The following is a 22,688-nucleotide window of genomic DNA, read 5'->3' as shown; positions in this document are numbered from 1 at the left end:
CTGAGGGTGTTGCAGAAAAGCACCTCCATATCCCACCACAACATTTTACCCCACGATCGTGGTATCTGGCTGTGCACTAAGGAGTGGAACAGTCTGCACTGGGACCCACTGGGGTTCTGAAACACTTGGTAAAGATTAAAATCATCTCGCATTGAGAGCCCTACGACATTGTGTGCATTTTCTATTGTTTTTAATTTGTTCCTGACTTCCCTTGTTTTTCCAAATGAACCTGTTCAAAGTTGTTATTACACACACCTGCACAAACTGTAAATTGAACTCAGGTCTCTAAGTCCAAGATTCGGGATATTTTCACATCACAAGGCATCAGTTCTCACTTCCCTTGTCCTTCAGCTTGCTGAGTTCCGCCTGAATCAACTCTGCAATTGGGAGGAAGGGGCGGAACTGGAGGACCGAACAGAGGCCGGTCCGCCAATCAGAGTGAGTGAGGGGCGGGGCCAATGCATTCTCGGGGAATGATTGGTCAGAAAGCAACCTGTTTTGCACGGTTGTGATCATTCTCACTCCATAGTGGAGCATTAAATCTCTCTCATAAATCAATGTGAGAGTTTAAGAAGTAGTTGAAATGTAAGTCTGATAACGTACATATTTCCAATCGATTTACACAACTAGAGTAAGAAACTTATTATCAAACTCCCAGAACAATTGATAATTTACAAACCTGGCCAGTATGGTTAAGGTAAACCGAACAATCTACTTGCATGCTAGACATCTCAATGTCTCTATCTCGACAGAAAAATTATTAATGATGTATATTTCACCCATGATTCCGTGCAGATATGAATATTCTCTATAAACACCGATAATGTCAGACGCACGCGCAGTTCGGTTTCTATGTGGAGCATGCGCAGTGTCACATTGATCAGGACACGGACACGGAGCTGCTTTCTCCGGCAGCGGCTGCGATCGGCTTCAGAGAGCGGCGCTCAGAGCCGGGGTGTGGGAGCCTCGCTGGGAGAAAGGAGCGGAGAGAATTCACAAGTCCCCGATAATGGTTAAAAAAAAACAAAAAAAGCCCCTCCAGGCCCGGGGAAGGAGGTGGCGGTCTCTGATCAGGGAAGGGGCCCAGGGTCACGGCCGCCATTTGTTTGAGGGAAGAGGGAGCGCGGGACTCAGGGCCGCCATGTTGAGAAGGTCAAAGTGCAGGAGGGCGGGGCTCTCGGGGTCTGTAGAACAATCAGAGGAAAGGGAAGCCCCATTGTTACTGATGAATTCCATGAACACAGCGTCACTGGGCGGTCCCGCAGGAATCTCCTCTCTCAGTCCCTGCTGTGATGTTTCACCCCAATCACAACCAGCAGCTCTCCTCCTCTCTCAGCTCCCCTTCTGTCCTTCCTGCAGCATCTGTCCCCTGGGGCATTGAGCTGCCTGTCCTGTCCCTCCCTCAGCTGTTGTTCTGTAATACCTGTGAGATCCCAGTCCCATCTTAGATTACTTCACTAAAGACATCAATGCACCCGATGGATTTTTCTTAACATCAGCAATTGATTAATACTCACTTACATGTTTTAAATTATATCTTTTTTGAAGTATTTGATTCACATTCAATCATTTGTAATAGCAGAATTTGAACTTGTGTCCAGAGAATATTTGCTGAGTTTCTGGATAAATTACCTCACAATAATGCCACTAGGCTCTCGCTTTGCCTGCTCACAGGTTGAGCATCCCAGTGCAACAAGAATCAAAACCATTTCTTACTGCACAATTATTTGATCCTGAACTCTGGTGATATCACTCAGTATCTCTCCATGTGGGATGCCTCACCGTGTGGGTCTAATTGCTGCCTCTATCAACGTCTCTTACTCTTGCAGCTACTCCATATCCTGAGCCAACAGAATTCTCCACTCCAGAGAGATGAGGCAGCACAGGCCCGGAATGGAGACTGGGATTTTCCAGATCTCTGTGGGCTCAGTGCCATTCTACATGTGTAACCCTCACAGCATCAGTCTAATTTCCCATTCTGCTTATTTCTGTGTCTTCTGCAGGTACTCAGGGAGTTCGTGACTCAAGAGACTTGCCAACTGCTGTTTGAAAAATGGCTAGTCAGTCAGAAAGACAAAGTCAGGGAGGTCGGGAGCCTTCAATAAATCCTGTCACCAGGTAAGATCATTCACAGTGCACAGAGCAGAGAGCAATGAGAGGCTCCAAACATCAACTAACAGGACATGACATAGATATAGTGCTGGAGGGGAAGGACAGTATAGACACACCCCAGGCTCAAGCACCAGCTTTACTTTAAGTTTTGTTGTACTGGGACAGTATAGGGAGTTCCCATTTTTCAATCCAGGCGTGTACTGTCTTGGTGAGCATCAGGACAACAGAGGGCAAAGCAGACCTGCAATGAGATGTTAGTAATACTGCCTGGGATCTTTCTGTTCCCTATTCCTTCTCCAAAACTGTATCTATGGCTTGTCTTGTGGACCAGTGTCTTCAATCATTCTAACTCCTATAACAGTTCCTATCTCTGTCATCTCCTCCCCTCTCACCAATTACTTGACATATTTGAAACCTCCAGTCCAGATGACCATCCATAACGCTGGAACTTGCTTCAGTCTCTTCAACATTCCTTGTCTCGATAGTCTCCTCCTCCAATAACTGGAGACATCGGGTCTGTTTCTGTGCGGCATGACCTTTCGGCCGAGGTTTCTGAAATGGAATGAGTTGCCTTTGCCTGTGTTTGGCCCATAATCCCTTCTCCTTCAAACCTTCCCCTCTCCATGTACCTGCCCCAGTGTCTTTTCCATGTTGTAATTGTACTTGTTTCTACCATTTCCTCTGGCAGTCCATTCCGTCTATGCACCATCCTCTGTGAGAAATGTTGCCTCTCAACTCCCTCTTTAAATCCTTGCTCTCTCACCTCACGTTTATGCCTCCAGCTTTGGACTCACCTACCCTTGGCAGTTCTCCTTACATAGGCTCTACATTGTTTCACAAACCTTTATAAGGTCACCCCGTGGCTTCCTCTGCCTGGGGGGAATATTGACGACAATGTTACAAATATCTCCAACTCATGTACTCAATGCTCTGGCCACTGATGACAAGTGTGCCAAATGCTGCTTTCACCACCCTGTCCACCTGTGATGCCACTTCCAAGGAACAAAGTAACTGCACCCCTTTGGTCTCTCTCTGTTCGACAACACTGCCCAGGGCCCTACCATTAACTGTGTTAGTCCTTCCTGGTTTGTCTGAACTAAATTCAATAACCGAATTAAACTCTATCTTTCATTCCTTAACCCTCTGGCCCAGTTGATTACCATCCCCTTCGTTAACTATATTCTATGCCCGCTCTTCCACTAATCTTGGTATCAACAAACATAATAACAGGAACTCCTATATTTTCACTCAAAACTTTTATGTAAATGATGTACAACTGTGGTCCCAGCACCAATCCTTACAGCACACTGCTGGTCAGAGGCCTCCAGTCTGAACAACAACCCTCACCCACCACCCTCTGTGTCCCACTGTCATCCCATTGTGTATCCAGTTGGCTAGCTCTCCCTGATCCCTTGTGATCTACACTTACTGACCAATGTATCATGCTACACCCTGACCAAGGGTTTGCTGAAACCAGAAACAATGTCTACTGCTCTGTCTTCATCTATCTTCTTGGTCACATCTTGAGCAAACTCCAGTCAAGTTTGTGAGACATGTTTTCCCACGCACAAAGCCATGCTGGCTGTTCGTAATCAATCCACATCTTTCCAAATGCATGTAAGTCCTACTTGTCAGAATCACATCCAACAACTGACCCACCCTGATGTCTGGTCATCAGTCTGTAGTTTCCTGGCTTCCTCTTGCAGCCTTTCTTAATTAATGACACAACATTATAATAAGAGTCATACCGTACTGTTTGGTTAACAATAACAATACTCTAAGACTGATCTCATACCATCTGCCTGTTGCTGGATCATGTCCCTTCAAACCTATCCTATTCCTGTACTAATCCAAATGTCTTTAAACATTGTAATTGTCCCCACATTGACCCTTTCCTTGGGAAGTTAATTCCACACGCATCCCACCCTCTGTGTGACAATGTGTCCCCATGTGTTTTTTTTAAATATCTCTCCTCTAAACTTAAGAATAGAACATGTACCTATCCAAATGCCGCTTAAAGGTCGCCAATGATTCTGACTCTACCACTCCCACGGGCAGCGCATTCCATGCCCCCACCACTCTCTGGGTAAAGAACCCACCCCTGACATCTCCCTTATACCTTCCACCCTTCACCTTAAATTTATGTCCCCTTGTAACAGTCTGAATGTAGTGCTTTGTCTTGAAACTCCCCTGACCATGGGATAAGACAACTCCCATTAACTCTATCTATCCCCCTCATTATTTTATAAACTTCTATGAGGTCATCTGTCAATATTCAGATTTCAATGAAAAAATACCAACCTATCCAGCCTTTCTTTATAACTGAAACCTTCCATAACCAGCCACATCCCAGTAAATCTCATCTGAACCCTCTGCAGCTTAATAATATCCTTCCTATAATTGGGTGATCCGAACTGGACATAGTATTCCAGAAGTGGACTCACCAATGCCCTGTATAAAGTCAATACGACTTCCCAACTCCTGTATCCAAAAGATTGAGCAATGATAGCAAGTGTGGCAAACAAGTTTTTTTTTACCATCCTGTCTCTCTGAGTTGCAAACATCAATCAATTATGTACCTGAACCCTGAGTTCTACAACACTCCCGAAGGACCTACCATTAATTGTATAAGCCCTGCCCGTGTCTGTTGTACCAAATGCATTCCCTCACATTTATTCAGACTGAACTCCATCTACAGTTTTTCAGCCATTCACACATTTCATCAGCATCCCTTTGTAATCTCAGAAAACCTTCTTCACTGTCCACAATGCCACCCTCCGGTCTATCACCCTATCACATGCAGCTCTCTATGGTCCAAATATCTCTGCTAGGGGCCCTACAAATTCCTCACCAGCTTCCCACAATGTCCTGAGATACATTTGATCAGGTTCTTGGGATTTATCTACCTTTGTGTTTTAAAACCTCCAGCACCTCCTCTTGTATAATGTGGAATCATTTCAAGACATTGAGCCATTGAGGTGTATAGCACAGAAACAGATCCTTCGGACCAACTCCTGCATGACGTTTCTAGTCACATTTGCCAGAATTTTTCCAATATCCCTCTAAACCCTTCCTATTCATACACACATCCACATGCCTTTTAAATGTATTTCTATCATCCTCCGCTATTTCCTCTGGCAGCTTATTCCATACACTCTGCAGGAACCAATTGTCCTTTAGGTCCCTTTAAAAAGTTCCTCTCGCAGTTTAAAGCTATGTCCTGTCGGTTGTGAAACCCTCAGCCTGGGGAAAAGACCTTGTCTATTGACCTGATCAATGATCATTATGATTTTAAACACCTTTATCAGTTAATTTCTCAGCTTCCTATATTCAGCATTTCCCTGTAGCGCAAACCTACCAACTGTGGCAACGTTTTTTCTGAACCCTTTCATGTTGCACAACATGGCATTGAGACCAGAATTGCACACAGTATTCCAATAGTAATTGGGTCAAACACTGTTTAGCTCCCTGAGCTCCCCAGTATTTATCCACAGTAAGTTCCAAAGTGAAATATTTGTTTGGCATCCTGTAATTTCACACATCGTTGGCTTCATTGATCATTAAGGATACTGGTTTTGTCCCTTGCTCTTCTTTTGCTCTTAATACACTTGTAGAATCTCTTTCAGTTCTCTTTAACTTTCTCTGCCAAAGCTATCTCATGTCCCTTTTTTGCATTCCTGATTTCCATCCTAAGTGTATTTCTACAGCCCCGATGCTCCTGAGGGGATTCCCTTGAGCCAGCCAGTTATATCTGACATGTGCCCCTTTTTTTCTTCTCCAGAGCCTCGAAACTCAGCCAATGTTTCCTAATTCTGTCAGCATTGAGCTGCACACTAACAGGAACATGCTGGCGCTGAATGCTCCTTTTATCTCGGTTTTAAGATATTCCTCCTTGCCAGACTTCCCTTTACCTGCAAATAGCCTCCCCATATCTACTTTAAAAATTCCTGTCTAATACTATCTTGCTCCATTGTATAACTTGAACTTGTGAACCAGGCCTGTCCTTTTCCATCGCTATTTTCAAACTAATAAAATTATGCTGACTTTTCAAAGTGCTCCCCCACTAACACCTCAGTTCTGTTCCTGACCTTGTTTCCCAAGGGGAGGTCAGGTTTAGCCCCATTCTCCAATTGGGCTATTTACATAATGACTGGGAGTTTCTGGAACACACTTAACAAATTCCTTCCATCCAAATGCTTAACTCCGTAGCAGTCCCAGTCCAAGTTTGGAAAGGTTAAGATCCCCTACGCTTACAACCCAATTATTCTAACAGATATCTGAGATCTCCTGACACATTTGCTCGTTCATCTCCCATTGCCTATCACTGTATTACGACTGTAGCAAACTGATGACCAATTTCTATTTCTCAGTTCCACCAATATCGCTTAACTGGGCGATCCTGCATGGATACTCCCTCTAGGTACTGCTGGGAGTTTTCCCCCCAATCAAAACCACCAGCTCTCCTCCTGTTTTGCCTCCTGTTCTATCCTTCCTGTAGCATCTGTCCCCTGGAACATTGAGCTGTTGGTCCTGTCGCTCCCTCAGCTGTTTCTGTAACACCTCTGGTATCCCAGTCCCATGTTCCCATCCATGCTCTGGGTTCATCTGCATTACCTGTCGGGCCATTTGCATTGAAATAAATGCAGTTTAATCCACCAGTTTTCCCTCACTGTCTGCTATGTTCTTGCCTGCCTTGTCTATTTATATTGCTCTCTTGAACATCTTTAGCAGCCTCAAATTTCTTTCTGACCTTACAACTGTTATGGGTCCCACATCCCTGCCAGACGAGTTTAAAAAATCCCAACAGCTCCAGCAACTCTCCCCACCAGGATATGGGTCCCCCTCCTGCTCCCAGCTCAGGTGTCTTCCCAACCCTGTCTGCTTGTGCTGACACCTTCAGACAATCAGATATCCAGGGACTTGTCCACCAATGTCCCTGTGTTCCTCTGTATCCAGGAGGATCTACCATTCATGATGGATATCGTTCGCTTATGAGACTTCCCACAGTGCATTACCTCACAGTGATCAGAAGTAAACTCCATCTGCCATTACTCTGCTCAGTTCATCATCTGATCAATATCAGACGACAGCCTGAGACCATGCTCCTCACTGTGGACAACACCCTCACCTTTCATGTCATCTGCAAACCTACTGATGACACCTTCTGCTTTCACATGCGAGATATCAATGTACATAATAACCAGCAATGGTTCCTGTACAGATCCCTGTGGTACACCCTCTGGGCAAAGGCTTCCAATCGTGAAAGACACCCTCCACCAATTGTGGATCCAATTTGCCAACTTGCCTTGGATCCCATGGGCTCTTCCCTTTGGGACCAGCCTTCCATGTGGGACCTTGTCAAAGACCTTAGTAAACTCCATGTAAACCACATCATCTGCACTGCCCTCATCAATATCAGAGGACAATCCTCCACCAAATACATACAGATTATCCCTAATGTATTCCTGTCCTTTCGAATATTGATTCATTGTGTCCCTCGGAATTGTTTCCAATAATTTCCCTCCCCCTGCTGACAGACTACCTGCTCTGTAATTATCTATTGCTGCTGTTCTTGAACAAAGGAACCACATTAGCGACCCTCCAGTCATTCAGCACTTCACCTGTGGCCAGCAAAGTATTATATACATCCACCAGGGCCCCAGCAATCTGCTCCCTTAGCTCCCGTAGCAGTCTGGGATATATTTTATTGTTACTGGGAATTTCTCCACCTTTTTGCCTGTGAATACATTTAATGCCTCCTTCTCATTGATCTTAATATGTTCCAGAACCTCACCATCCCAACTGAAATCCCCAGTTACAATGCCTTGCTCCTGTGTGAATACAGATGGGAAGTATTCATTGAAGACCTCACCTACTTCCTCTGGCTCCATGCATTGATTGTCCCTTTGGTTTCTAACAGGCCCCACTGCTTAGTTGGGGATCCTCTTACTCTAACTTTACTTATTAAATATCTTTGTGTCTTATCCTGAACATTATCTGCTAAGGATAATTTGTGACCATTGTTTGCCCATTGATTTTTCAGGAGAGATGCAACAGCACAGGCCAGGGGTGGAGACTGGGATTTTCCAGATCCCTGTGGGACTCAGTGCCATTCTACATGTGTAACCTTCACTACATCAGTGTAACTTTCCGTTCTGTCTGTTTGTCTGTCTCCTGTAGGTACTCAGGAAGTTCCTGACTCAATAGACTTCACAGCTACTGGGTGTCTCGTCCATCACCACATTGAAGATGGTTGGTCAGCCACAGAGACAAAGGGCAGGGAGATCCAGAGCCTTCAATAAATCCTGCAGTGAGGTAAGATCACTCACAGTGCACAGAGCAGACAGCAATGGGAGGGCTCTAAACATCAGATAACAAGACATGACACAGATACAGTGCTGGAGGGGGAGCACAGTAGAGACACACCTCTAGCTCAATCACCACCTCTACTTTAACTTACGTTGCACTGAGACAGCATAGAGAGTTCACAGTTATCAATCCAGTCCTGTGCTGTCTTAGTGAGCATCTGTACAACAGAGGGGAAAACAGGCCTCCCACGAGAGGGTGGGAATGCTGCCTGGGATCTTTCTGTTCTGTGTTCTCTCTCCAACACTGTACCTATGGTATGTCTTGTGGATCAGTGTCTTCAATAATTTTTAACTCCTACAATATTCCCTATCTCTGTAATCTCCTTCTTTCCATATAGGCCTCCGCATATTTGAAACGTTCCGCATTCCAGGCTACCATCCCTATGGCTATAACTTGCTTCAATGTCTACAACGTGCCTTATCTCAGTATTCTCCTCCTCTTTAACTGGGTACAGGGTCATGCAGCAGGAAAACAGAACCTTCAGTCCAAGTCATCAATTCTGACCATTTTTCCAAAACTGAACGAGTTGCATTTGCCTGTGTTTGGCCCATATCCCTTCAGACCTTCTCCTCTCCATGTACCTGCCTAAATATTGTTTCCATGTTGCAATTGTTTTTGTTTTTCCCCATGGGCCCCTGGCAGTCCGTTCTGTCTGTGCACCATCCTCTGTGTATATTGTTGCCTCTCAGCTCCCTCTTTAAATCTTTGCTCTCTCACCTCACGTTTATACCGTCTAGTTTTGGACTCACTTACCCTTGGCTATTCACCATTCTTATTCCCTGCATGGTTTTAAAAACTTTTGAGTCTTCCCTTATAAGCCTCCTCTGTCCAAGGGAAATATTGAAGATAATGTTACAAATATCTCCAACTCATGTATCAAAGCGCTGGACAATGATGACAAGTGTGCCAAATGCTGCTTTCCCCACCCTGCCCACCTGTGAAGCCACTTCCAAAGAACAATGTAACTGCACCCCTTGGTCTCTCACTGTTCGATAACACTACCCAGGGCTGTACCAATAACTGTGTTAGTCCAAAACTCAATACCTGAATTAAAATCCATCTTTCATGCCTTGGTTCACTGGCCCAGTTGGTCGAGATCCCCTTTGATAACTCTATTCAATGCCCACTACGCCATTAACTTGATCATCCACAAAATTACTAACGATGACTCCGATGTTCTCAAACAAATCGATTGTCGATGATGCACATCAGTGGACCCAGGATCAATCCTTGTAGCACACCGCTGGTCACAGGCCTCCAGTCTGAACAACAACTCTCTCCCACCACCCTCTGTCTCCTACTGTCAGGCCAATTTTGTATCCAGTTGGCTAACTCCTCCTGATCACATGTGATCTAATCTTACAAACCAGTATATCATGCTAAATCCTGTCAAAGGTCCTGCTGACGTTAGTGTAGACAATGTACAGTCACCACTTCAACAAATACAATCCCGTTAGTGAGACCTGACTTTGTACGCACAAAGCCGTGCTGACTATCTCTCATCAATCCTTGCCTTTCCAAATACATGTAACTCCTGTCTGGCAGAATCATTTCGACAACTTACCCACCACTGACATTGGGCTACTTGGTCTTTAGTTCGCTGGGTTTCCATCGCTGTCTTTCTTAAATAATGGATCAAAACCATATTATTGTCAGAGCTGGACAGCATGGAAACTGACTCTTCAGTTGGTACCAACCATCATCTCAAACTAAACTCATCCCAGCTGCCTGTTGCTGGCCCATATCCCTCCAACCCTTTCCTATCCATGTACTTAACTAAATGTCTTTTAAACATTGTAATTGTACCAACATCCACCTCAGGAAGTTCATTCTCCACCCAAACCACCCTCTGTGGAACAGTTTGCCCCTTATATTCTTTTTTTAACATCTCTCTCTTCTACCCTTAAAAATGTGGCCCGTCCACTTGCGACTCCCTCATCCGAAGGAAAAGGCAATGACCATTAACTCTATCTATATTCCTACTTTTTTTCTTAAACTTCTATAAGGTCACCTCTCAACCTCCAGGCTCCGCTGAAAAGAAAATCTGCATATCTTCCATTTTTCTGAACTCAAGCATTTCATACCCAGCAAGGTCTTGGTAAATTTCTTCTGAACACCCTTCAGGTTAATAATATTCTCCCTATAACTGGGTGACCAGAACTGGACAGGGTATTGAAGAAGAGTCCTCACCAATATCCGTACAATATCGTAATCACGTCCCAAGTCCTCCACTCAATGGACTGAGCAATAGTCAGGCATGCCAAGCACTGTCTTATCCATCCTGTGATGCAAACTTCAAGAATTAGGTACCTGAACCCGGAGGTCCCTCTGCTCTAAAACACTAACTGAGGCCCGAACAGTAATTGTATAAGCTCTACCCTTGCTTGTTTGACCAAGTGCATTACCTCACATTTAGTCAGATTAAATTCCATTCACAGGTTTTCTGCCCATTCAACCATTTCATCAAGATCTCTTTGTAACATTAGAAAACCTCCTTCGCTGTCCACTAAACCACCCTCCAGCCTTCCAGACCATCACACATGGCTGTCAATGGTACAAATACCCTTGCTAGTAGCTCCGCAGTTTGTTCCCTAGCATCCCACAATGTCCTGTGATACACTTAATCAGTTCCTGGGGCTTTCCATACCTTCATACTTTAAAACCACAAGCACCAGCTCTTCTATAACATGCACTCTTTTCAAGTCATAGAGATGTATAGCATGGAAACAGACTCTTCGGTCCAATTCATCCATGCTGACCAGAAGATTGAAATAAATCCATCCCATTTGTCCCATGTACCTCTGATCCCTTACTCATACATCCAACCAGATACCTTTTAAATGTTGTAATTGTATCAGTCTCCGTTACTTTCTCTCTCAACTCATTCAATACACACATCACCATGTGCATGAAAAGGCTGTCCCTTCGGTCCCTTTATAAACCTATACCCTCTCGATTTGGACTTCCCAATCCCTAGGGAAAAGACCTTGAATGTTTACCCAATCCATGCCCCTCATGTTTATATAAACCTCTTTAAGGTCTCTGATGCTCCAGGGAAAATAGCCCCAGCGTATTCAGCAACAACCCGGGCAACATCTTGGAAATCTTTTCTGAGCCCTTTCAAATTTCACAACATCCTTGCTATAGCAGGGAAACTGGAATTGCAGAGAACTCCAATTGTGGTGTAACGTATTACTCTTGTTCCCTGAGTTCCCCAGTCTTTGTCCACAGTAAGTTCTGGAGTGAAAAATTTGTTTAAGGTCTTAGCCATATCTACTCATGAAAGCCAACACACCATACGCCTTTTTAACTCCCTCTCAAATTGGGTGGTAACTTCAGGGACACAGGATCCCTCTGTTTGTGTACACTGCTAAGGTTCCTGCCTTTACCCATGTAAGGTTTTTCTGCAGAATCCTCCAATCTGAAACCACCCCAATCTTTGTAACTTCCGACAGTCCCCACAACACTCATAAACTGTGAAACCTCCTCAAGTCCCTATATTCCTAATGCCTGCAAAATACTCCAATCCCGATATCCCTCCTTAACTCTTGTAAATGCCACCGGCCTCCACTGCCCTTATGGGAAACATTGCAGAGGAGGGAAGAGTTGTAGAGACTGGGCCATGTTACAGAGGTAGGAAGGGCTGCAGAACCTGGAGGATGGTACTAATGTAGGAAGGGACGTGGATCCTTCAGGAGGTTAGAGGGACAGGGATTCATAGAGCCTGCAGGATGGGACCAAGAATGGGTTGTGGAACATGAAGGATGTTATGATTTGAACCACAGATCATTTTTGATTGAACCATTCAGCCATTCTTTGAGTCAAAGAGGTATACATCATGGAAACAGACCCTTCGGTCCAACCTGTCCATGCTGACTAGATATCCTAACATAACCTAGTCCTACCTACCAGCATCTGGCTCATATTCTTGCAAACCCTTCCTATTCATATACCCATCCAGATGTCTTTGTATCAGCCTCCACCACTTCCTCTGGCAGCTCATTCCATACACCTACCACCCTCTGCATTAAAAAAAAATGCCCCTTAAGTCTCTTTTATATCTTTCCCCTCTAACCATAAACCTATACCCTCCAATTCTGGACTCCCACACCTGAAGGTGAAGACTTTGTCTCTTTAGCCTCTCCATGCCCCTCATGATTTCAAACCCTCTGTCAGGTCACCCCTAATAATGTTATAACCTCTATAAGGTCACCCCTCAGCTTCGAAGCTCCGGGGAAAACAGTCCCAGTCTATTCAACCTCTCTCTAAAGCTCAAACCCTCCAGTCCTGGCAGCATCCTTGTAAATATTTTCTGAACCCTTTTAAGTTTCACAACATACTTCCGATAGGGAGGTGACCAGAATTGCACACACTATTCCAAAAGTAATCTAACCAATGTCCTGTACAACAATAACATGACCTGTCAACTCCTGTACTCAATACTCTGACCAATAAAAGAAAGTATACCAAATGCCTCCTTCACTATCCTACCTACCTGCGACTCTGCTTTCAAGGAGCAATGAACTGCACTCCAATATCTCTATGTTCAGCAAGTCAGACCTTACTATTAAGTGTATATGTCCAGCAAAAATATGCTTTCTCAAAATGCAGCAACTCGCATTTATCTGCATTAAACTCCATCTACCACTTCACAGCCATTTGGCCCACCTGATCAAGTTCCCATTGTAATTGGAAGTAACCTCTTTCGCTGGCCACTACACCTCCAATTTTATTGTCATCTGCAAACTTACTAACTATACCTCTTATGCTCACATCCAAATCATTTATCTAAGCAATACAAAATATTGGACCCAGCACCGACCCTTGTGGCACTCCACTTGTCACTGGCCTCCAGTTTGAAAACCAACCCTTCCCCACCACACTTTGTCTTCTACCTTTGAGACAGTTCTGCTCCAATTGGCTAGTTCTCCCTGTATTCCGTGAGATCTAACCTTGCTAACCAGTCTCCAATGGGGAACTTTGTTGAGCACCTGACTGAAGTCCATATAGATCACATCCACTGCTCTGCCCTCATCAATCCTCTATGTTACTTCTTCAAAAAACTCAATCAAGTTTGTGAGACATGCTTTCCCACTCTCAAAGCAATGTTGACTATCCCTAATCAGTCCTTGCATTTCCTTGACCCTGACTCCTGCATGTACATCCTGTCCCACACGATTCCCTCCAACACGTGCCCACCGATGTCAGGCTCACCAGTCTATAGTTCCCTGGCTTTTCTTTACTGCCTTCCTTAAGTAGTAGCAACACGATAGCCAACCTCCAGTCTTCTGGCTCTGATGTCCTGTTTCTAGAGATCTTTACCGGAATGGCTGTGCACAGCTACAGGTTCCCAGGCTGGGAGGTGTGAGTTCAGATGTGAATCTATTTGCCCATTCTCTCTGTGTGCCTGAGATTGACCTGGGGGTGCTCTGGTAGAAAGCACTCTCAATATATCCGGTAACATCCAGATCTACAGACTGACCACAGCTCACCTCATCAAAGCCTTTGTTTAGAATGGTCTTTATTTTAATATTTTTAAATGGCAGTTTTGTGAGATGAAGGAATTGAAGAGTTGTCATTTTTGAAAGAATGACACTTTCATCATTGACCCTGACCCATGCACCGGGGATTCGTGGATTCTGTTGTTCTCTGCAGATTATCACTCAGAGGATTGTATGACCAGGGAATCTGAGTGCAGATAGTCTTTGCTTGGTAGAGTGTCAGTTTCCCAGTTGATGTCAGCTCGGGCACAGTGTTTCTGGACAATGTGTAACTGTGTAAATACCTCACCGACAGGTTCAGGGGTGAGTGCACTGGGCCCTGAGCACCAGGAACTGGGAAACCTCATGCTGATTGTATGTGGCAAAAGTGAGACTTGCAGATGCTGCAGATCAGAGTCTCGATTACAGCGGTGCTGGAAAAGCACAGCAGGTCAGGCAGCATCCGAGGAGCAGGAAAATCGATGTTTTGCCCAATGTCGATGTTCCCGCTCCTCAGATGCTTCCTGACCTGCTGTGCTTTTCCAGCACCACTCTAACCTAGACTCTATTTGTATGTGGGGCTTAGTACCAGACAGGGTGAGAGCAGCTCCCTGAGTAAATGACAGGGTTGGGTTCCTCCTGCTGTGTTTGACCTTGTGCCATATCGTTATCACCCTCTCATGAGTGAGCGTGTCATGTTCTCCAGTCCTGACCGTGTCCACTCCCTGGAAACCCTTCCAGCTGTTGAACATCTCCCTTCTCTCTCATTCCCTCCAGCCCTTCCCACCTGGTCTTGGTCTTGTATCTCCTGCAATTCTAAATGACCAATGTTATCGCATTGCTTTCCTTTGAGCTGTGTGGGAACAAACCTGAAGTAGTTTTGGGCCATTCGAAGAAAAAGACAACTTCCCCTTCTCCACCTTCGTCATACAGAGTCTGCTTGTTTGTCTCTCTCTCATAAGTGGAAGGAACCATCCTTTCAGCATCCACCCTGTCCATTCCCCTGAGGATATGTACATTTTAATGAGGACATCTGTCCTCCCGGTGACCCACAGTGACACAGCACCGAAGTGATATATTTATGTTCCCCAATTTTCTGTAACTGCTTCCTTTTGTTTTATCCCTTCCTCATTCTGAAACCTCCCCAGTCTGGACAGTGCTCCAAACCACTAATTACTGAGAATGCCCCAACCTCCTACCTCTGTAAACTCCTCACACTCCTACAATCCTCCTTGTCTGTGAGAACCCCTCCAGCTTCTACAGTCCTTGCAAATTATTGCATCTCCAACTCTGTATGCTCCAGTCACTTCATTTCTCCATGCATCTGTTGTCCCCTCCAGCCCCTTCAAATCTGCCTATCTATCCAAGGTCCTGAAGTTCCACAAAACATCCCTCTACGTGGAACTTTCAGCAGAGACCACGAGCCTCCAGATCTCGGTAATCCCCTGCGGTTCTCTCTATCTCTGTTCCCAGCTTCAGTCCCGACAACCCTACTTCCATATAGAACATCATCAAGTCCCTACAATCCTCCGGAACTGTGTAATCCCCAAAAGGCCTTACAATTCTATCTCGATCACTAACTGCCTGCAGTGATTTGAAACTTCGGCAATTAGAGTCAGAGAATCATAGAGATGTACAGCATGGAAACAGACCTTTCAGTCCAACTTGTCCATGCCAATCCAGTCGCACCAATCAGCACCTGGCCCATCTCCCTCTAAACCCCTCCTGTTCATATACCCATCCAGATGCCTTTCAACTGTTGCAATTGTACCGCCTCCTCCACTTCCTCTGGCAGTTCATTCCAAACACGTAACACCCTCTGTGTGAAATATTTGCTCCTTAGCTCTCTTTTACATATTTCCCCTCTCAACCGAAACCTATGCCCTATAGTTCTGGACTCAACAACCCCAGGGAAAAGACTTTGTCTATTTATCCTATCCATGCCACTCATAATTTTGTGAACCTCTGTAATGTCTCCCCTCAGCTTCCGACGCTCGAGGGAATACAACCCCAGCCTGTACAGACTCTCCCTACAGCTCAAATCCTCCAACCTTGGCAACATCCTTGTAAATCATTTCTGAACCCTTCAAGTTTCACAACATCCTTCTGATAGGAAGGAGACCAAAATTGCACACAGTTTTCCAAACGTGACCTAACCAATGTCGCTCCCCCAAATATCTCCCCACCACACGACCTCCCACTCTTGTACTCAATACTCTGACCAATAAAGGAATGCATACCAAGTGCCTTCGTTGCTATCCTATCTACCTGTGACTCGACTTTCAAGGACCTCTGTACTTCATTTGAAAAATTGGAGAGACAAATGGAGTGGCCTGAGGTCTTGTGGGTGAAGCTAGTTCAGTCTAAGCTGCTAGGCAGAGCCAGTGAGGTATTTGCAGCGCTGTCTCCTGAGTGATCAAGAGATTATGCACATGTCAAACAGGCTATTGTAAGTGCTTATGGATTAGTACCAGAAGCGTAACGACAGCGGTTCAGAAACATAAAGAAAGAACCAGGACAGACTTATGTGGAGTTCTATACAATTAAACATAGTAATCTTTCTGCAACATCTCCAGTCTCCATGTGTCCGTCTGTCATGGTGAGCTGCTCCAATCCCCATAACCTTTCCTGCCTGTGTACACAATCAAGTTGATATAACCCTTCTGATTTCTGTCGTGACCTGCAGACCAATTTTTGTGAATTCTGCCGACCACTAATACTCTCCCTATCTATGTAAATGCCCCCAGCCACTACAATTCCCTGCACTGTGCAGCCCTCACCAGACCAGAAAGCCATCGCTCTCTGTGAAAGCTCCTTCAGGTCTATATCATCCACCTTGCTGAAACACACTCTCAGTATTGCAACCTCCATTATTTACTAATGTTGTTGAGCCTCTAAAACCATCCCTATCAGTTTAATCTACTCCACTGCGTACAACACTCCCAGTCCGTGTAATCTCTTCAATTCCTTCAGTTCCTATATACCTATGTATTGGTGTGACTGCTTTGTGGCCATTGTATCCTCATTTATATCTGCAAAAGGCTCTGCTCACTGCAGCACATCCTATGCTCTTAAGTGAATCTGGTCTCTCACCAGCCTCTCTATGACTCTCTCCTCCAGTCTCTACAAACTTCCCTATCCCTGTCGTATCTTGCAGCATGCACACCACTCTCTCTCTCTGACATACCTTCCAGTGCATAAAATCATCTCTCCTTCTAACTTTATCCAGTCTACAACTTCCTCCCTATCCATGCAACATTCTCCAGTCTATATCATCTTCCATGTGCTTGCAATATTTTCCAGTCCATACCCCCCTCCCTATCACTGTAATATTCTCATGTAGCGATCCACAACCCTACACACATCCCTGTCTCTGACGTCTAATCAAAGATGCTTTACTTCTCTACCTTGCTCCAAACAATAACATGTTTTCTCCTGCAGAGAACATGAACAGGCAGAGAATAGAGGGAAATCGCCCATGTGCAGGCAGATGGGATTAGTTTAGAATAGCATCATGGTCAGCACAGCCGTGGTGGGCCGAAGGGCCGATTACTCTGCTGTACTGATCTATTTTCTAACTTAACGGCATCTACCCTGTCAAAGCCAATCAGAATCCTGGATGTTTCTTTCGATTTCTCTCCCATTCATCAAACCCCAATGGGTTCCAGGTCAATCTACTCCACCTCTGATCATTGGAAAATCCAGCCATCTCCAGGATCAGCCGAGTGAACCTTCCCTGGCCTGCCTCCAATACAAGAATGTCTTTCCTTAGGGCACACATAGTGTTCATTATAATCTAGGTGTGGTCTGACTTGTACCTTACATTGTTTTAGCAAAACCTCCCTATATTTAGACTCCATTCCCTCTGTAATAAATGGCAGCATTTGATTTGCCTTCTTTATTCCCTGCTGACCCTGTAAGCTCCCTTTTTCAGATTGATAAACAAGAACTCCCTTAACCCTTTCTGCTGTCAGTCTGAAACCAAACAGTGTTACCCTGACAGTAAGTCGGGAACGTGCTGGAATGTGTTATAAAGGAGATGACAATAAATGATAATTGCATGCTTAAAAACAATGGGAGACGCATGATTTTATAAAAGGGGAGTATTTTTAAATCTGTTGGATTCTATATTTTGGTGTGACCATAAATGCAGAATAGATAAGGGTGAGGGAGGCTAGTTGTGGTAGAGGGATATTTGAAATTTCAGAAGCATTTTGCCAAGTTTCAACAAGGGCTAAAAATGAGCTCGGGAGGGAATAGGGCCCCCGAAAGGTCAATGAGGCTGTCTGTGTGGAATCACTGCTGATGGGGGAGATACTGAACAAATATTTTGTGTGAGGATTTACTGTGGAGAAAGACATGGAAGCTCGGGAACTTTGGAAAATACATAGTGATGTCTTGTAAAGAATGCACATTGGAGAACAGGAGGTGCTGGATGTCTTAAAATGCAAAAAGTTAGATAAAACCTTGGGACACGATCAGATGTATCCCAGCACCTTGTGAGAAGGGAGGGAGGAAATTGCAGGGCCCCACCCAGAGATATTTGTATCATCGACAGCTACTACGGACCAGTGAGACGGATGGCAGGGGTGGTAAGTTGTTGGAGGAGATTCTGAGAGAAACGATCATCATGCATTTGGAAAGGCAAGGACAGATCAATGACAGTCAGTATGGCTTTGTGCACGGGAAATTATGCTTCAAACGTGAGTGTGGAGGTAGACAAGTGAGAGATCAAAGCAGTGCAGGACATGATGTCTCCATGGACCTTAGCAAGGCCTTTGACAAGGGTCTGCATGGCAGACTGTTTAGTAAGTTTAGATCACACATAACCAGGGAGTGCTCACCAACTGGATACAAAACAGGATTGACGGTAGGAGACAGAGCGTGTTCACAGAGGGTTGCTGTTCAAACTGCAGGCCTGTGACCAACGGTGTGCCATGGGGTTCGGTGCTGGGTCACTGTTGTGCATCATTTATATAAACAGTTTGCATGATAATACAGGAATCATGGTTAGCAAGTTTGTGAGTGAGAATGAAATTGGTGATAAAGGGGACAGTGAAGAGGGTTATCGAAGAGTACTGCTGGGCCAGTGAGGTTAGGAAGAACAGATGAAGAAATTCAAGATGTTATATTGTGGTAAAGCAGACCAGGCTGGACTTGTACAGTTAATGTTCGGGTCCTGGGTGCTGGTGTCAATCAGTGACACGGGGATGCAGGTACAGTTTTTTGAAAGTAGCATCACGGGTAGACAGGCTGGTGAAGCAGGCATTTGGGATGGTTACCCTTCATTGGACAGAGCATTGAGAGTAGGAGTTGGGACGTCATGGTGTATTTGTACAGAATATTAGTGAGGCCACTGTATAAGCATTGTTAATTACCTGGAAAAAATCAACTTGTTCACGTATGTCCATCAGGGAGGGACATGTGGCATTCTTACCTGGTCTGGCTCATATGTGACTCCAATCCCACAGCAATATGACTGACTCTGAGCTGCTTCTGGGCAATTAGCAGTGGGGTAATGTATACTGGTCTACACGGTGACATCCTCAGGCCGCGAATGAATCAATGAAAATACAGATGTACATCCCTACCTCAGCAAACAGCTCTAGCTGCAGCAATTTGTACTGGCTTTGTAACATTGTTCAGGCCTTTGCCCCTCGCTGTAACACTCTCACCACCTCCAGCACCTTCAATTCTCCTTGTTCCTATCATCTGACAATGTTTCCGCTTCCTACTGAAATCCTCCTGCTAGGAGACACCCCAGAGATCTCTTTAACAAATACGTCCGCACTTCTAAATGTTGGGTTCTTCAGATTTGATAGTTTTTTTCATCTCTTAATCAAATCTGATAAGTCCAGGACCAAGATTGTCCAAAGTCGGGGAGGAATATTTGGAAGGTATCGAGCACCTCGAGACTTTCTGTGGGGAAAATGGGAATCCAGGAGAAAACAGCATAAGGAGCGCATGACCACACCAACGCCCCACCCACCTCCTTCCCATGGCCACCTTCTGCCCCAAGTGTAACAGAGTCTGTGGAAGGCCACATCGGTCTGTACAGCCAACTCCAGACCCCCCCCACCCCCACCATCGAGAGTGGGAGAGTCAGCCTTGTCTGTGAGCCACCGCGAAAGAGATGATGAGATAGGAAGGTTGAATCCCCTCACAATTATCCCAGTAACTTTGTTACAAATTCAAACAATTCTCTGTTAATGCAATGTCCAATAATGTGATATCACTCAGTATCTCTCCATGTGGTATCCCTCGCTGTGTCGGTCTATTTGCTGCCTCTGTCAGCATTTCTCCCACTAACAGATGGTCTGAGATCCTGAGTCAACAGAATTGTTCACTCCAGAGAGACGCAGCAGCACAGACAAGGGATGGAGACGGGGGTTTCCGAGATCTCTGCTGGACTTGGTGCCACTCTGCATGAGGTTTCCTCATTGCATCAGTCTAATTTTCCATTCTGTCTATTTCTGTCTCATGCAGGTAATCAGGATGTTCCTAACTTCTGTCTCATCCATCACCTCATTGAAGCTGGTTGGTCAGCCTGAGAGAGATGGAGAGGGAGATCTGGAGCCTTCAGTAAGTCCTGCAGCCGGTAAGATCACTCACAGTAAACAGCACAGGTTGGGGGTGGTAGACTTCTATATTCAGACCTGGAAGACCGGACATAGATAGCTGGGCAATTCTAGGCTTCATTCCCATCATCTTGTGAGGGTCCTGCTCTCACCTCTGCTGTACTGGTCCTCAATGCGACAGCACAGGGGATCGCAGGCATCAATCCTGGCCCATGCTGTGTTAGTGATCTCTGTAATATTCTCTAAATAATCCTACCTCTGTCTGGAATCTCCTCTAGTCCACACCATTGTCTCTGTCTCTGTCAGGTTCTCCAATCCCTAACATCCTAATTCCTAAACTTCTGTAGTAGATACTCAATTTCTTCATCCCTGACTGTCCTGTCTATCCCTGTAAGCTCCTCTCACCAACACCACCCTCCATGTCAATGGATTTAACCTCTCCAACGGTCCCTACCTATGTAATCCCCTCCAGCTCCTACAACCCTTCCTTAGCTGTGAAACATTTGTAATCTCCTTATCCTTCTCCAATTCTTTGACCTTTATCTTGTTAAATTTCATCCTCATTCCCGACACCATACCCCTCGCGACCACAGGAACCTCCTTCAGTTTGTACAACCCTCCCCATTTGTGTAACTGTCTCCAACCCAGTAACCTGGCATTCTCCATTGCCTTCCGATCTATGTAGCCTCCAGAGCCTAGAAGCTGCCTTATATCTGTAAACGTCTTCAGTCAGACAACCTTCCATATCTCTGTTAGTATACACAATACTCTCCTAGATGAAACAGCCCCCTGTCTGTGCCTCTCAGTCTGCCTACCTCTTCCTTTCTCCATCCCTATTCCTATCTCCAGAATCTAATCCAGCCCCTTTATATCTCTGTAAATTCCTCCAATCCCCAAACCCCTTTGTCCCATGAACATTCTTGACCAGATGTAACTCTGTTTAACACTAACATCCTCGAGTCCCTGTAAGCCTCCCTGTCTCTGTAATCTCTACCCATCTGTTCAACCCCCCACTACTGAGGAATGACTCCCTGCATTCGCCATAAGGCAGATCGAGTGACAGTGAATAGATACGATTGAACTGTCATTCCGGAGATTTAGCTGCAGAATCACCATCACTGGGAAGCGAATACTGAAGGGTTATTGGGATAGAGTCAGAGAGATGTACAGTATGGAAACCTTCGGTCTAACCCATCCATGCTGAGCAGATATCCCAACCCAATCTAGTCCCAATAGGCAGGCTAGGCAAAAAGCCAACAAGTTGTGAAGGAAGGATGAGGTTAATGCATTAATGAGACAGTCATGTGGATCTGAATATGAAAAGTGGAGCTGAGAATAAGCAAGCAGCAGCAACCATTAGCAGGAATTCTATTGTAGGCACCAGCCAGTGATGGGAATGTCAATATGGTTACAGTCAGGACACTGAATGTACTTGTAGCAAGAACAGTACAGTACCTGTGTGTGACAGTGGTCTCCATGCCGACTGATACAGCAATGAGTATCAGTGCTGTAATGGATCGAATCCTGGATTATATGTGAGATAGTTTTCTATAACATCATATCATATTTGTAGATCATATGCTGTGTACGAATAAATATCCAATAATCCCATTGTAAAGGAGTTTTGTGAGCAGAAACCCATAATATTATGCAGGACATATTGAGTTAGGAGGGGAATGAGGCCATTTGGCCCATTGAGTATACTGTGCCCTTCAGTCAGATCATGGCTGACCTGATACTCTTCAATTCTACTTTCCTGCCTTTTCCTCACAACCCTTGTTTCCCTGATTCATTAAAATCTGCAGGAGGTTACAGAACATTCGGAAAGATAGACAGAAATGGCAAATTGAGTTTAATCTGGACAAGTGTGAGATGATGTCAAATTCAAGAAGAAAGTTCGCATACCGAGGGATATTGATATACAGAAGGATCTTGGGTGACACGGTGGCACAGTGGTTAGCACTGTTGCCTCACAGCGCCTGAGACCCGGGTTCAATTCCCGACTCAGGCGACTGACTGTGTGGAGTTTGCACGTTCTCCCCGTGTCTGCGTGGGTTTCCTCCGGGTGCTCCGGTTTCCTCCCACAGTCCAAAGATGTGCGGGTCAGGTGAATTGGCCATGCTAAATTGCCCGTAGTGTTAGGTAAGGG

General features: G+C 45.1%; 1 long non-coding RNA gene across 1 annotated transcript in view; it reads left to right on the top strand.

The window, feature by feature from the left end:
* The first annotated feature begins 8,300 nt into the window (after window positions 1–8,300).
* LOC132813903 (uncharacterized) overlaps window positions 8,301–22,688 on the top strand; it is a 31,558-nt gene continuing 17,170 nt past the window's right edge. Inside the window, exons 1-2 of the long non-coding RNA XR_009644209.1 lie at window positions 8,301–8,427; window positions 20,448–20,559. This is a non-coding gene — a long non-coding RNA (uncharacterized LOC132813903). The remainder of the gene's footprint in view (window positions 8,428–20,447; window positions 20,560–22,688) is intronic.

Source organism: Hemiscyllium ocellatum, unplaced genomic scaffold (assembly GCF_020745735.1).
Source record: "Hemiscyllium ocellatum isolate sHemOce1 unplaced genomic scaffold, sHemOce1.pat.X.cur. scaffold_529_pat_ctg1, whole genome shotgun sequence".
Lineage (NCBI taxonomy): Eukaryota > Metazoa > Chordata > Chondrichthyes > Orectolobiformes > Hemiscylliidae > Hemiscyllium > Hemiscyllium ocellatum.
Note: the sequence above shows the minus strand (reverse complement) of the source record. Positions and strands in the feature narration are given on the sequence as shown.